This window comes from Sphaerodactylus townsendi, linkage group LG09 (assembly GCF_021028975.2).
Source record: "Sphaerodactylus townsendi isolate TG3544 linkage group LG09, MPM_Stown_v2.3, whole genome shotgun sequence".
Taxonomy (NCBI): domain Eukaryota; kingdom Metazoa; phylum Chordata; class Lepidosauria; order Squamata; family Sphaerodactylidae; genus Sphaerodactylus; species Sphaerodactylus townsendi.
In genome coordinates, this window is record NC_059433.1 from 91529497 (window position 1) to 91542080 (window position 12584).

Below are 12584 nucleotides of genomic sequence, written 5' to 3' on the forward strand. Positions count from 1 at the left end.
CGCAAATAGAGTTGCCCCCCTGGGGCCTGGGCCACTGGACTCGATTATTACCATTTAACCTAAGACCTAGTTTTGGGGAAGCAGTGTAGGTAACCCTGTTAAGCGCTGTTAAACCCCACTGATTTTTATGCGAAGAACTAAAGCGAATTTGGTTGAGATATTTACCTCTTGAGGTTCTATTTCATTCCAATATTTGGATGATGGATTATAAATCTATAATTTTTTTAATGTTCCTTACATTTTTTACATTGATAGTTCAGTGAGAAAACCAATAAAGCCAGTGGCTCACTTGAAATCATTTGAGCATAAAAGCAAAAAACCCCATATTTTCTGCCGTTATCATGTGCAGACATGTTGCTGACAGGTGGTATAATTTAAATACCTGCTTTAAAAGTGCAAATATTTGTTAACTCCACTGTGACTTTCCTATTCTGTAGAATATCTTACCATTCTTTAAGTCCATTGTTTTTAAAATAGTGGCAGAGATGCATATCTTGACATTCTTTCAAGCATGGCAAGGAACTTCAGCATAGCTAAAAACCGTCAATGGCATCAGCAGGGTTAAACGTAATGCCAAGCCAAATGCAGCAGTAGGGAAGTTGCTGCAAAATTCACTTCTGCTGCCATAACTTTCAACGCTGCTCATCCAACTGTTTGACAATTTCATTTTGAAAGCTAAAATTTACTGGCAGTGAAAGATGAAGATAGGGGTGAGAGAGAAGTCACATTGTTCACATAGAAAAATAAGAGAAAGTTGGGGGGTAGGGAGAGAAAGCATAAGGCAAGAAGAAGAAAAGCTAAAAGAAAAAAGGCATCCATAATACAAATTATATGGGCATGGGGATCAAGGACTGCCTTACTGATAAATACTCAGATGTAGCAGCCCAGCTGTTCACCTGTTCTGTCTGTGCCAAAGGGTAGCTGTGTGGGAAGTTTTATGAGCTGTTTTGGCACAAGGTGCTGTAGAATGGATACATTCACACACTTTTATTGACAAGACTGTTCTGAAGTTAAGAAGGTGAGGGACTGATTATATGAGAAATTTCTCTCTCTTTTTTGCTATATTAATTAATCATAAATGTAGGATTCTTAAAGAATGCTTTGTGATATTCCATTGATGATTACTGGAAAGATTAGCAAATTATTGAAAAATCCACATAAGCCCTCATAATGGACAGCTATCTGCAGATGCCTCATATTGCTCTGAGAACCCTGATTGACAGGTGGTTAAAAAAAAGAATTCTGCTGGCAGTTGAGAGTGACAGTTGGGAGTGGCAGTGAGAATTTGGCAGCTAGAATGGAAGAAGTAGGATAGTGTAGGTTTGAGGTAGATCCTGAGATAAGAAGTGAAACCTCTTGTTCTTTCCTGATGGAAGTAGCTCAAAGGAAACGGGAGCTGTATGAAAATCATGTGGTACAGATCAAACAGTAGAATACCTGCATGTGGGCGGGGGGGAGGGGGAATAAAACAGGAACAGTCTGCTGCAGGGCCAGATCAACATTTTTTAAAGGGGGCAAAAGTGCAAAATCACACCCCCGTATATTATATACACCCCCATATATTATATACCTCCCTCCTTTGGGGGAGGGCGGTTTATAAATACAATTAATAATAATAATAATAATAATAATAATAATAATAATAATAATAATAATAATAATAATAATAATAATATAGCAACTGGAAAAACTTACACGATACGAGGATTTAAGGATTGAACTACAAAGACTCTGGCACAAACCAGTAAAGGTGGTCCCAGTGGTGATCGGCACACTGGGTGCAGTGCCTAAAGATCTTGAACGGCACTTAAAAGCAATTGGCGCTGACAAAATCATCATATGTCAGCTGCAAAAGGCCACCCTACTCGGCTCTGCACGCATTATTCGTCGATACATCACACAGTCCTAGATGCTTGGGAAGTGTCCGATGTGTGATGTAATACAAAATCCAGCATATTGATCTTGTTTGCTGTGTATAACTGTTTTGTATAATAATAATAATAATAATAATAATAATAATAATAATATAATAATAATAATAATAATAATAATAATAATAATTCTGTCTCTCCATCTCTCTCTCTCTCTTTACACACACACACACACACACGCGTGTGTGTGTGTGTGTGTGTGTGTGTGTGTGTGTGTGTGTGTGTGTATACCAGTGGTGGCGAACCTATGGCACTCCAAATGTTCAAGGACTACAATTCCCATCAGCCCCTGCCAGCATGACCAATTGGCCATGCTGGCAGGGGCTGATGGGAATTGTAGTCCCTGAACATCTGGAGTGCCATAGGTTTGCCACCACGGATATATACACACACACAGAGAGATTATATAAAAATATCAACTGTTTTCAACAATAGAATAAATTGTGCTGACCTCACTTTTATATTATTTTACCTATCTATTATCTGTGAATAATTTCAGTTTTGAAACATTTAAATAAGAAAATCAAACATTGCCTCTCAGTATGTACTTTTGAAGAAATGCAAATCAATAAACTCAACTCCTTGGATTAGAGTCTAGCCGCTGACACGGTCTAGGTCTTAAATTTCTTCCCAATTTTCATCTGATCCTTAACAGAGCCCTCCGGGGATGGGGCGGTATATAAAATAAAATAAATAATAATAAATAACAGTGATATCCAATTCATCAAATTAAGGAAAATATGCATTAAAAAAAAGTATACACATGGCAGGGCCTCCAGACCTATTCCACTTGTGCAAACCCTCTACATCAGTACACATATTCTTCAAAGTATTCTTCTCTGCCTCCCTCACAAGTTAGAATTTTAAGTTGGGACACTTTAACATGTCTCATGTGACACATCCTTGGGAAACAGAATTCTTCTAGCAACACATTTCTTATTAAATCGGTTTGCAAATTATTCATACCTAGGACTTTGGAGGGTGGGAGGGAGCTGGAGAAAGGAAGCCTGCTGAATTATTATTGTGACTAACTCCAAACTCAGCTTACACCAATACTCCTAAAAAATGAGGGGGGGAAGCAACAGGGGGTTACTTTGTCTGTCTTTTAAGAAGTGGGAAAGGAAAATGAAACCTCACTATGCCAATTTAAATGCAAGAAGAGAGAGCTTTTCCAAAGTGTTTCAGGTCATAAGCACTAGGAAAGCAGAACAAGAAGAAGCTGAGCTGTTATCTGCACATTTTTCTTTTGTCAGGGGAGGCCAAAGAGGACGGATGATAAGGAGGTGAGCAGGAAATGCTTAAAGGGACAGGCTGTCACTGTTTATGACTTCCCCTCCCCCAGGAAACCTTATTCCTGTAAGGCAAAGTCTCAAAATTGCCGGCCTGCCTGCCTGCCGAAGGGAAGAGCCACAATGGCCAGGCTGTCACTGTTTATACCTACTCCCCCTCGTGCTGCTGCCCCCCCCCCCCCCGAGCTCTGAAACTTGCTTCTACAAGGCAAAGTCTCAAAACTGCCTGCCTGTAGGAGGGAAGAAACAAAAAGGACAGGCACTCTCGGTTATTCCTTACTACCCTGTTTCTCCGAAAATAAGATATCCCCTGAGAATAAAACGTAGTAGAGGTTTTGCTGAAGTGCTAAATATAAAACATCCCCTGAAAGTAAGATGTAGCAAAGTTTTTGTTTGGAAGCATGCCCGTCAAACAGAACACCAGAGCATGCAGCTGTGGAGCGGAAAAATAAGACATCCCCTGAAAATAAGACATAGCGCATCTTTGGGAGCAAAAATTAATATAAGACTATCTTATTTTCGGAGAAACACGGTAGCAGGGCACCTGTGCTTCGCTACGCATACTTAATCACAGGCTCTCTATGAATTTCGGGGTGACATTCAACATACTTGAAGCTGCTTCAAAATATGCAAAAAAAACCCCATCAGTCCACAGACAGGCTGTGAGGAAATATGCTGCATGTCACCCCAAAGTTCACAAACAGGCTGTATGTCACCCCAAAGTTCACAAACAGGCTGTAAACAGGCTGTAAACACGGTAGCAGGGCACCTGTGCGCTGCTTCAAAATATGCAAAAAAAACCCCCATCAGTCCACAGACAGGCTGTGAGGAAATATGCTGCATGTCACCCCAAAGTTCACAAACAGGCTGCATGTCACCCCAAAGTTCACAAACAGGCTGTAAACAGGCTGTTTGTGAACTTTGGGGTGACATGCAGCATATTTCCTCACAGCCTGTCTGTGGACTGATGGGGGTTTTTTTTGCATATTTTGAAGCAGCTTCCTGTAGTTGTCTTTTTCTAATGCAATGTGTTATTGCTCTCTTTCAACTGGTGGGCACCAAAACATGTCATGTGGAAGCAGCCGTTGTATTTACAGGATGCAGAAAGGAAGTGTTCTGCCATTGGATGCTGATGAGTGAGAAGGCTGTGAAGAGGTTCAGGGTAGGGTTGAAGGGCAGGGAGCTGGACTGTACCACCACTGTAGCACATTCTTGGGAACTCATCCCACCACTTCAGAGCACGACACCAAGCACAGGGTGATCGGAGGCCAAGAGCAGTAAACTTGTCTCCACAGTAATCAGTCTGATGTCCATATGCAAAACCCGACAAATGTTTAGTAGTCCAAGGTTATAATGTGGTTTGTAATCCGTTTTGATTGTATTTGGCTGTAGCGGTGTTGTTAACAAGAAGGTGGGTGGAGGAGTACTTTTTCACACCCTGTCTGTAAACTTCGGGGTGACATTCAGCATGCTTTTTTTGCATCCTGTTTGTTGAAGCTGGTGGTGTTTAACTGTCACCCTTAGAATATTCATGCAACATGTCTGTGGACTGAGGGGCTGGTTTGCCCTTAGAATGTTTGTGCAGATGGCCAGAGATGAGCAGTTAAAACAGTAAATGTGTAATAACTCGAGTAAAACTGAATATTTTGAAAAATCCTTTCTTAGTAAGCACCTAAACCACATAATGAACCAGTGTACCAAATTTCAACGCTGTAGGTTCGGTGGTATTTTAGTTCGTTTGGTGAGTCAGTCAGTGGTATTTCGCGTTTATAGAATAGATTGCATGCCCTTTGTTTCTGAACTTCTTAGTATTAGTGCTGCACTTACCCACTGCCCTCACCTGCACTCCCAGCACCTGATGGGCTCCTTCTAAGCCCGGGGGAGAGGCAGGTGGGCAGACAATGGCAGCAGCAGCATAAATGGTGGTGGGAGGATGAGGCTGCAGGGGCTCAGCCTCCCTGGAGGATCAGGAAGATGAGACACAGTGACTGACATAGGCGGCAAGGACTTTCAAAGGTGCGATGAGGACAACTCCAGTCAAGTAGTGCCTAGGGCATGGGCCCTGGCCTGGCCCACCCTAAATGAGGTGTAATTTTGGGTGCTGTGTGGTTTCCGGGCTGTATGGCCGTGTTCTAGCAGCATTCTCTCCTGACATTTCGCCTGCATCTGTGACTGGCATCTTCAGAGGATCTGATGTTGGGAAAGCAAGTGGAGTATATATATCTGTTGGAGTGTCCAGGGTGGGTGGAGACATTGTCTGTGAGTAACAAAGAAGGCAACCAGGTCAATAGTTGAGGGCATCTGAATAGAAGTATGAGTAACAATGAAGACTATAGCATGGGAGTGTCAATGGAGATAGCAAGGTCACTGGTGGGAGCATCTGAATAGAAGTATCCTGGCCTTTGTTTCTTTTGTCTATGGTCATCCTGTGTTTGTGTGGAGCTGGTTAGAAAAATAGAAAAATCAGCAATAGCAGAACACATGATAAACCAACCTGGACATAGAATATTATTTGAAAAAACAGAAATTCTTGACCACTCTGAAAGCCACTACGTCAGACTACACAGAGAAGCAATTGAAATCCATAAGCACATGGACAATTTTAACAGGAAGGAAGAAACTATGAAAATGAACAGAACTTGGCTGCCAGTGTTGAAAAATACTAGAGTCAAGACAGTTTCTAACCAGCTCCACACAAACACAGGATGACCATAGACAAAAGAAACAAAGGCCAGGATACTTCTATTCAGATGCTCCCACCAGTGACCTTGCTATCTCCATTGACACTCCCATGCTATAGTCTTCATTGTTACTCATACTTCTATTCAGATGCCCTCAACTATTGACCTGGTTGCCTTCTTTGTTACTCACAGACAATGTCTCCACCCACCCTGGACACTCCAACAGATATATATACTCCACTTGCTTTCCCAACATCAGATCCTCTGAAGATGCCAGCCACAGATGCAGGCGAAACGTCAGGAGAGAATGCTGCTAGAACATGGCCATACAGCCCGGAAACCACACAGCACCCAAGTGATTCCATAAGAACATAAGAAGAACATAAGAACAAGCCAGCTGGATCAGACCAAAGTCCATCTAGTCCAGCTCTCTGCTACTCGCAGTGGCCCACCAGGTGCCTTTGGGAGCTCACATGTAGGATGTGAACGCGATGGCCTTCTGCGGCTGTTGCTCCCGATCACCTGGTCTGCTAAGGCATTTGCAATCTCAGATCAAGGAGGATCAAGATTGGTAGCCATAAATCGACTTCTCCTCCATAAATCTGTCCAAGCCCCTTTTAAAGCTATCCAGGTTAGTGGCCATCACCACCTCCTGTGGCAGCATATTCCAAACACCAGTCACACGTTGTGTGAAGAAGTGTTTCCTTTTATTAGTCCTAATTCTTCCCCCCAGCATTTTCAATGAATGCCCCCTGGTTCTAGTATTGTGAGAAAGAGAGAAAAATTTCTCTCTGTCAACATTTTCTACCCCATGCATAATTTTATAGACTTCAATCATATCCCCCCCTCAGCCGCCTCCTCTCCAAACTAAAGAGCCCCAAACGTTGCAACCTCTCCTCATAGGGAAGGTGCTCCAGTCCCTCAATCATCCTTGTTGCCCTTCTCTGCACTTTCCTCAATATCCTTTTTGAGATGCGGCGACCAGAACTGGACACAGTACTCCAAGTGCCGTCGCACCACTGCTTTATATAAGGGCATGACAATCTTTGCAGTTTTATTATCAATTCCTTTTCTAATGATCCCCAGCATAGAGTTTGCCTTTTTTACAGCTGCCATGCATTGAGTTGACATTCCCATGGAACTATCAACTAAGACGCCTAAATCCCTTTCCTGGTCTGTGACTGATAGCACTGACCCCTGTAGCGTGTATGTGAAGTTTGGATTTTTTTGCCCCTATGTGCATCACTTTACATTTTGCTACATTGAACTGCATTTGCCATTTCTGGGCCCACTCACCTAATTTATCAAGGTCCGCTTGGAGTTCTTCGCAATCCTTTGTGGTTCTCACCACCCTACATAATTTGGTATCATCTGCAAACTTGGCCACCACGCTACCCACCCCTACTTCCAGGTCATTTATGAATAGGTTAAAGAGCACTGGTCCCAAAACGGATCCTTGGGGGACGCCACTCCCGACATCTCTCCATTGTGAGAACTTCCCATTTACACCCACTCTTTGTTTCCTGTTTCTCAACCAGTTTTTAATCCATAGGAGGACTTCCCTTCTTATTCCTTCATTGCTGAGTTTTCTCAACAGTCTCTGGTGAGGAACTTTGTCAAAAGCCTTTTGGAAATCCAAGTAGACAATGTCCACAGGTTCCCCCTTATCCACATGTCTGTTTACACCCTCAAAGAACTCTAGTAAGTTTGTAAGACAGGATTTGCCTCTGCAAAAGCCATGCTGACTCTTTCTCAGCAGGTCTTGCTTTTCTACATGTTTTATAATTTTATCTTTAATGATAGATTCTACTAATTTGCCAGGAACAGATGTCAAACTGACTGGCCTGTAATTTCCTGGGTCCCCCCTAGATCCTTTCTTAAAGATTGGTGTGACATTGGCCATCTTCCAGTCTTCAGGGATGGAGCCTGATTTCAGGGATAAGTTGCATATTAAAGTGAGAAGATCAGCAATTTCATGCTTGAGCTCTTTAAGAACTCTTGGGTGAATGCAATCTGGGCCAGGGGATTTGGTAACATTTAGTTTATCAATGGCTGCCAGAACTTCTTCCTTGTCTACCACTATCTTTGCTAGTTCCTCGGATTCGCCTCCTAAGAAGCTTGGTTCAAGTGCAGGAATGTTCCTCACCTCCTCTTGGGTGAAGACAGATGCAAAGAATTCATTCAGCTTCTCTGCAATCTCCCTGCCATCTTTTAGCACACCCTTTGTTCCTTTGTCATCTAACGGGCCTACCGCTTCCCTTGCTGGCTTCCTGCTTTTGATGTACTTGAAGAACTGTTTGTTGCTGGTCTTGATGTTCGTCAGAAATGCTACCCCAATGCGCCCTGTCCTATCCTTCCTATAGAGCCTGTAGCCTGGTATAACAGCATCCCACTGGTTCTTCTCATTCCACCATGTCTCTGTAATGCCCACTATGTCAAAGTCCTCCTTCAAAACTCTGTACTCTAGCTCCCCCATTTTAGGTCGAATGCTTCTACTATTAGCATAGAGACACCTGTATACCCTGTCTATGTCCTTAACCTGGGATTTATGTGCTTTACCCTCAAGTCTTTTGTAGACACTATCCCTTGTCACATGCACATTGCTATGTTCCTCGCTTGTATGTGGTTGATTTAGAAAAACCTCCCTCTCTGTCTGCATCCCCATAGATACTGTATTCCGAACCAAAGTCACCCCAGCTCCTGTCGGCTTTCCCCCAGTGATCAGTTTAAAAGCTGTTCTGCCACCTTTTTAATGTTGAGTGCCAGCAGCCTGGTTCCTCTTTGGTTCAGATGAAGCCCGTCCCATTTGTACAGGCCTGTCTTGTCCCAAAAGGTTCCCCAGTTCCTGACAAATCTGAAACCCTCTGCCTTACACCACCTTCTCATCCACGCATTGAGACCCTGTATCTCCGCTTGCCTTAGCCTCGCCCTGCGCGTGGAACGGGTAGCATTTCTGAGAATGCCACCTTGGAGGTCCTGGACTTCAACCTGTTTCCTAGCAGCCTAAATTTAGCTTCCAGAACCTCCTGGCTACATTTCCCAATGTTGTTGGTGCCAATGTGGACCACAACTGCTGAGTCCACCCCAGCACTGTCTAAAAGCCTATCTAGACGAAGCGTGACATCCGCAACCTTCGCACCAGGCAGGCAAGTCACCATGCGGTCATCACGCCTCTCACAAACCCAACTCTCTACATTTCTAATGATCGAATCACCCACTATGAGGATCCCCCCACCTCCCCGAGGGGTATCCTCAGTGTGAGAGGATAGCTGATCACCAGTTAAGGAAGGGATCCCATCTAAGGGAGCATCTTCCACCACCTCAGACTGGCACCCTCCATCCCCAAGACCTTCATTCTCCATGACATCTGAAGAGATATCACCTTGGGAGTGGGACCCGGCTGTTAGGTCCCTGAAAGCCTTGTCTGTCACCCTCTCTGCCTCTTTCAGCTTCTCCAGGTCTGCCACCTTGGCTTCAAGAGAACGCACACGTTCCTTGAGTGCCAGGAGCTCATTGCAGCGAGGGCACACCCACGACTTCTGTCCTAGTGGCAGATAGTCATACATGTGACACTCAGTGCAAAACACTGGAAAGCCCCCATCCCCCTGCTGGCTTTCTGCCTTCATATCTGATTTGTTTAGATATTTAAATATTAAGCTTTTAGTCACTGCCCCCCTGGAGCTATCTTCACGTACTATCTGTCAAATACGTCCTTATTAATTTAAAAAGAAAAAAATTAAAAAATTAAATTAAAATTGCACGCGCCATTAGGCGCGCGCTGCTGGTTCCAGAGACTGCCGTGAAAGCCTTCGACAATACATTGAACATCTCTACGAGGTGTTATTTTGTTTTCCAGATCAGGTCCTGAGACCATGATAGTCATTTGCTCAAGACTTCTTGATGAGTCTATGGCTGAACAGTCTGCACACTCTTGTCCAGCTCTCTATCCACTTGATGATCACTTTACAGAATTAGTCCAACTATTACCTCTCACTCCCAGAATGCTTCTGTGTCGCAGTACTTCACACGATGGCATGGAGGCATTCCTACCTGCCTCACAGAGTAAACACAATGTCAGTTCTTTTGATCTGCTTGGAAATACAAGCTGGATGCATAGTTCAGCAACATTCACAGGGGGAAATAATGATTATTGAACTGACCCCACAATAATTTTTTAGTTCCTTTTTGTCTGTTTTTTTCATCTTAAATGCCTTTCAGTATCAGTTCTCAGTTTAAAAGTTTTCTTTGTTTCTGGCTGAAACTCTGCTGAAATGTTCTGTCCCTCACTTGCTTTTCCAGCTGAATCCCAGCTGCTTTGTAAAATACGTGTTTGTGCTGAAGAGACAGAAAACAATATCAGTCTTGAGTTTGCTGTATGTACTGCTTTCCATAAATAACATTGGCAGCTGAGGCAGAATAAGCCTATGACCCAGTACGTGCTGGATCTCTCTCATCGTGTAGCCAGCAGAAATATTGTATGCAATTACTGTCACCATTGCTTAACAGAGTCAAGGTACTATATTTTCAGCTATGTTCAAGAGTTCAAATTGGTTTAGGCCTCAAATACAATATGAAGTCACTGCAAAGGACAATTAAAATCTCATAATCATGTGGAAATCCACTGTACAAGCCATATATAACTAAAACAAAAGCAAAATTGGTTTTTGCTTTCATTGTCATCTATCACTTGACTCATTGTAAGATCTATGAAGTGGCAGTGACAGGAGCAGAGAAAGGTTACTTCTCTTCTATTATAGCATCCGCTATTTCACATTCATCCCAATTGTATAAAGTAGTTCAGCAACTGGTAATATTTAAATCTGAACCTCTAATGTCCAAGGAGCAGATACTTTCCCCAGGTTGTTTGCCGTCAGCTATAACAGGTGCACCAGAAGAAAGGTGTAATAGACTACCTGGGCTATTTATGGGTCATATTGGCCTGGTTTCCATGATGGATGTGGACAGCTCAGTATAGTACATAAGATGACCCCTTACCTTGGCACAGCTGACCTGGACCCAAGTCACAGTAACATCGAGGGGAGATAATGTACAATGCATTACAGAAGTCTAGTCTGGCATCCATCTTATCTTGTACTGTCCATGATCCTAACATGACTGACTGGTAGGATGCTGTCTGGAAACAGGCTACCCTGTCTTGCCATGGGCATGCCCGCTAGCACGGCTATTAATGGGAGCTAGAAAGAACCTGCATTTTACTGCTGTTCTGCAGATGCTCCATTATCTGCTCATATGCTACCAGGCTCTGTTTACCATATTAGTGTCACAAACAAAACCCTTCATGGCTTTGACCTCTCTTATTTGTGGGTCTGCCTTTCTCACTATGGTCCGCCAGAGCAACTTTTCTCATGACCACAAGGGCTTCTGCAAATGGGCAAAATCAAAATTGCCCATACATATGCTTTCTCCATTGTGGCTTCCGCCTTGTGAAATGTTCTGCCTCAAGAAGCCAAGAAAGCTCTCATTCTCCTGGTTTTCCATAAACTATGAAAAACTGAACTATTTGAGAGAGCTTTCCTGCACAGGTAATAGGATTACTCTGTACAAAATTGTTTTACAAACTTGCTTGGATAAATGATTAGGGACAGTGGTCTATAATGCTGTGTATAGCTTATTGTATGAAGGATTCTATTTATGTAATTTCTCTACCACTTAATGTGTCATGTGAATACTTATTCTATGCTTCAGTTCCTTCTGGTGGTTCCAGACTTCAAGGCTGGCCTCCATCTGGAGCTGGCCAAGCTTAGCTGAACTGGGCACCTCCCAACTCCACATAAAATGGGGGGTGTGCAGTTCAGTGCTTGGTAGGGCTTGCCCAGGACACCATCTTTAGTGGATACACCCCTGGAGTCTAGGGTGTTATTTGACCTAATGGAGAAGCCATATGACCTAATAGAGAAGCCACATTCTTCTGTAGTGAGCCTAATGGTTCTTCTTTGGACCATTTTTGTTCAGGGAGGGATGCTGGAGTAACTTCTGTACTGTATAGACGGTCCTGGTCTATAGCAGGAAAAGTGCACATGGAAAGAAAGGAGAATGTGCAAGCAATATATGACTGTGACAGGCTGGGCATGGGGTCTCTAGCATCTCATACCCTCTGACCTCTATCTCATGGACATCAGCCCAAAGTATCCCTGTTATATCCCTTTTTGGGACAGAAGTTATAACCCCAAGTGAAATAACACTACATAGTTGGAGCAACATAATTTTTCCTTGTATAAGAAGACTGGCATGTGGCAGAAAAGGCACTCTTATGCTCAGAAGCAGAAAGCAAACAACAGTAAAGAAGCTAATGAAAGTTAGAGTCTTCAAACTCAGCATGGAAAATTGTGGAACTAGATCTCATTTCCCAATTAAAAATGTGATAGAAAGAGATGCTGTAAATCACAGAGGTACAGGCAAAGAAACATTCCTTCCCTTCCTCCCTCATCCTTCCATTTTATTCTTCAAGATATCCCTGATTAAGTAACACTGAGAGATAGCTATGAAACAAACTGTGAAACAATTTTCTGTTTTTTCCATCACAGGGACTCTAGCACAGACTTGATCCTCAGTCTTTGGGGTAAAGTAAAGTTTCCTTTTTAAAAGGTTACAGAAAAACAGTGCCTAAGGGCTGATACGTGTTCCTAAAGCCAACCAGCTCAGGTACTTTGTTCACTGTGCAG

General features: G+C 43.2%; 1 protein-coding gene across 2 annotated transcripts in view; it reads left to right on the forward strand.

Moving 5' to 3' along the window:
- The window catches only part of MMP16 (matrix metallopeptidase 16), a 227813-nt gene that overhangs the window by 195885 nt on the left and 19344 nt on the right, over positions 1–12584 (forward strand). The window lies entirely within an intron of this gene.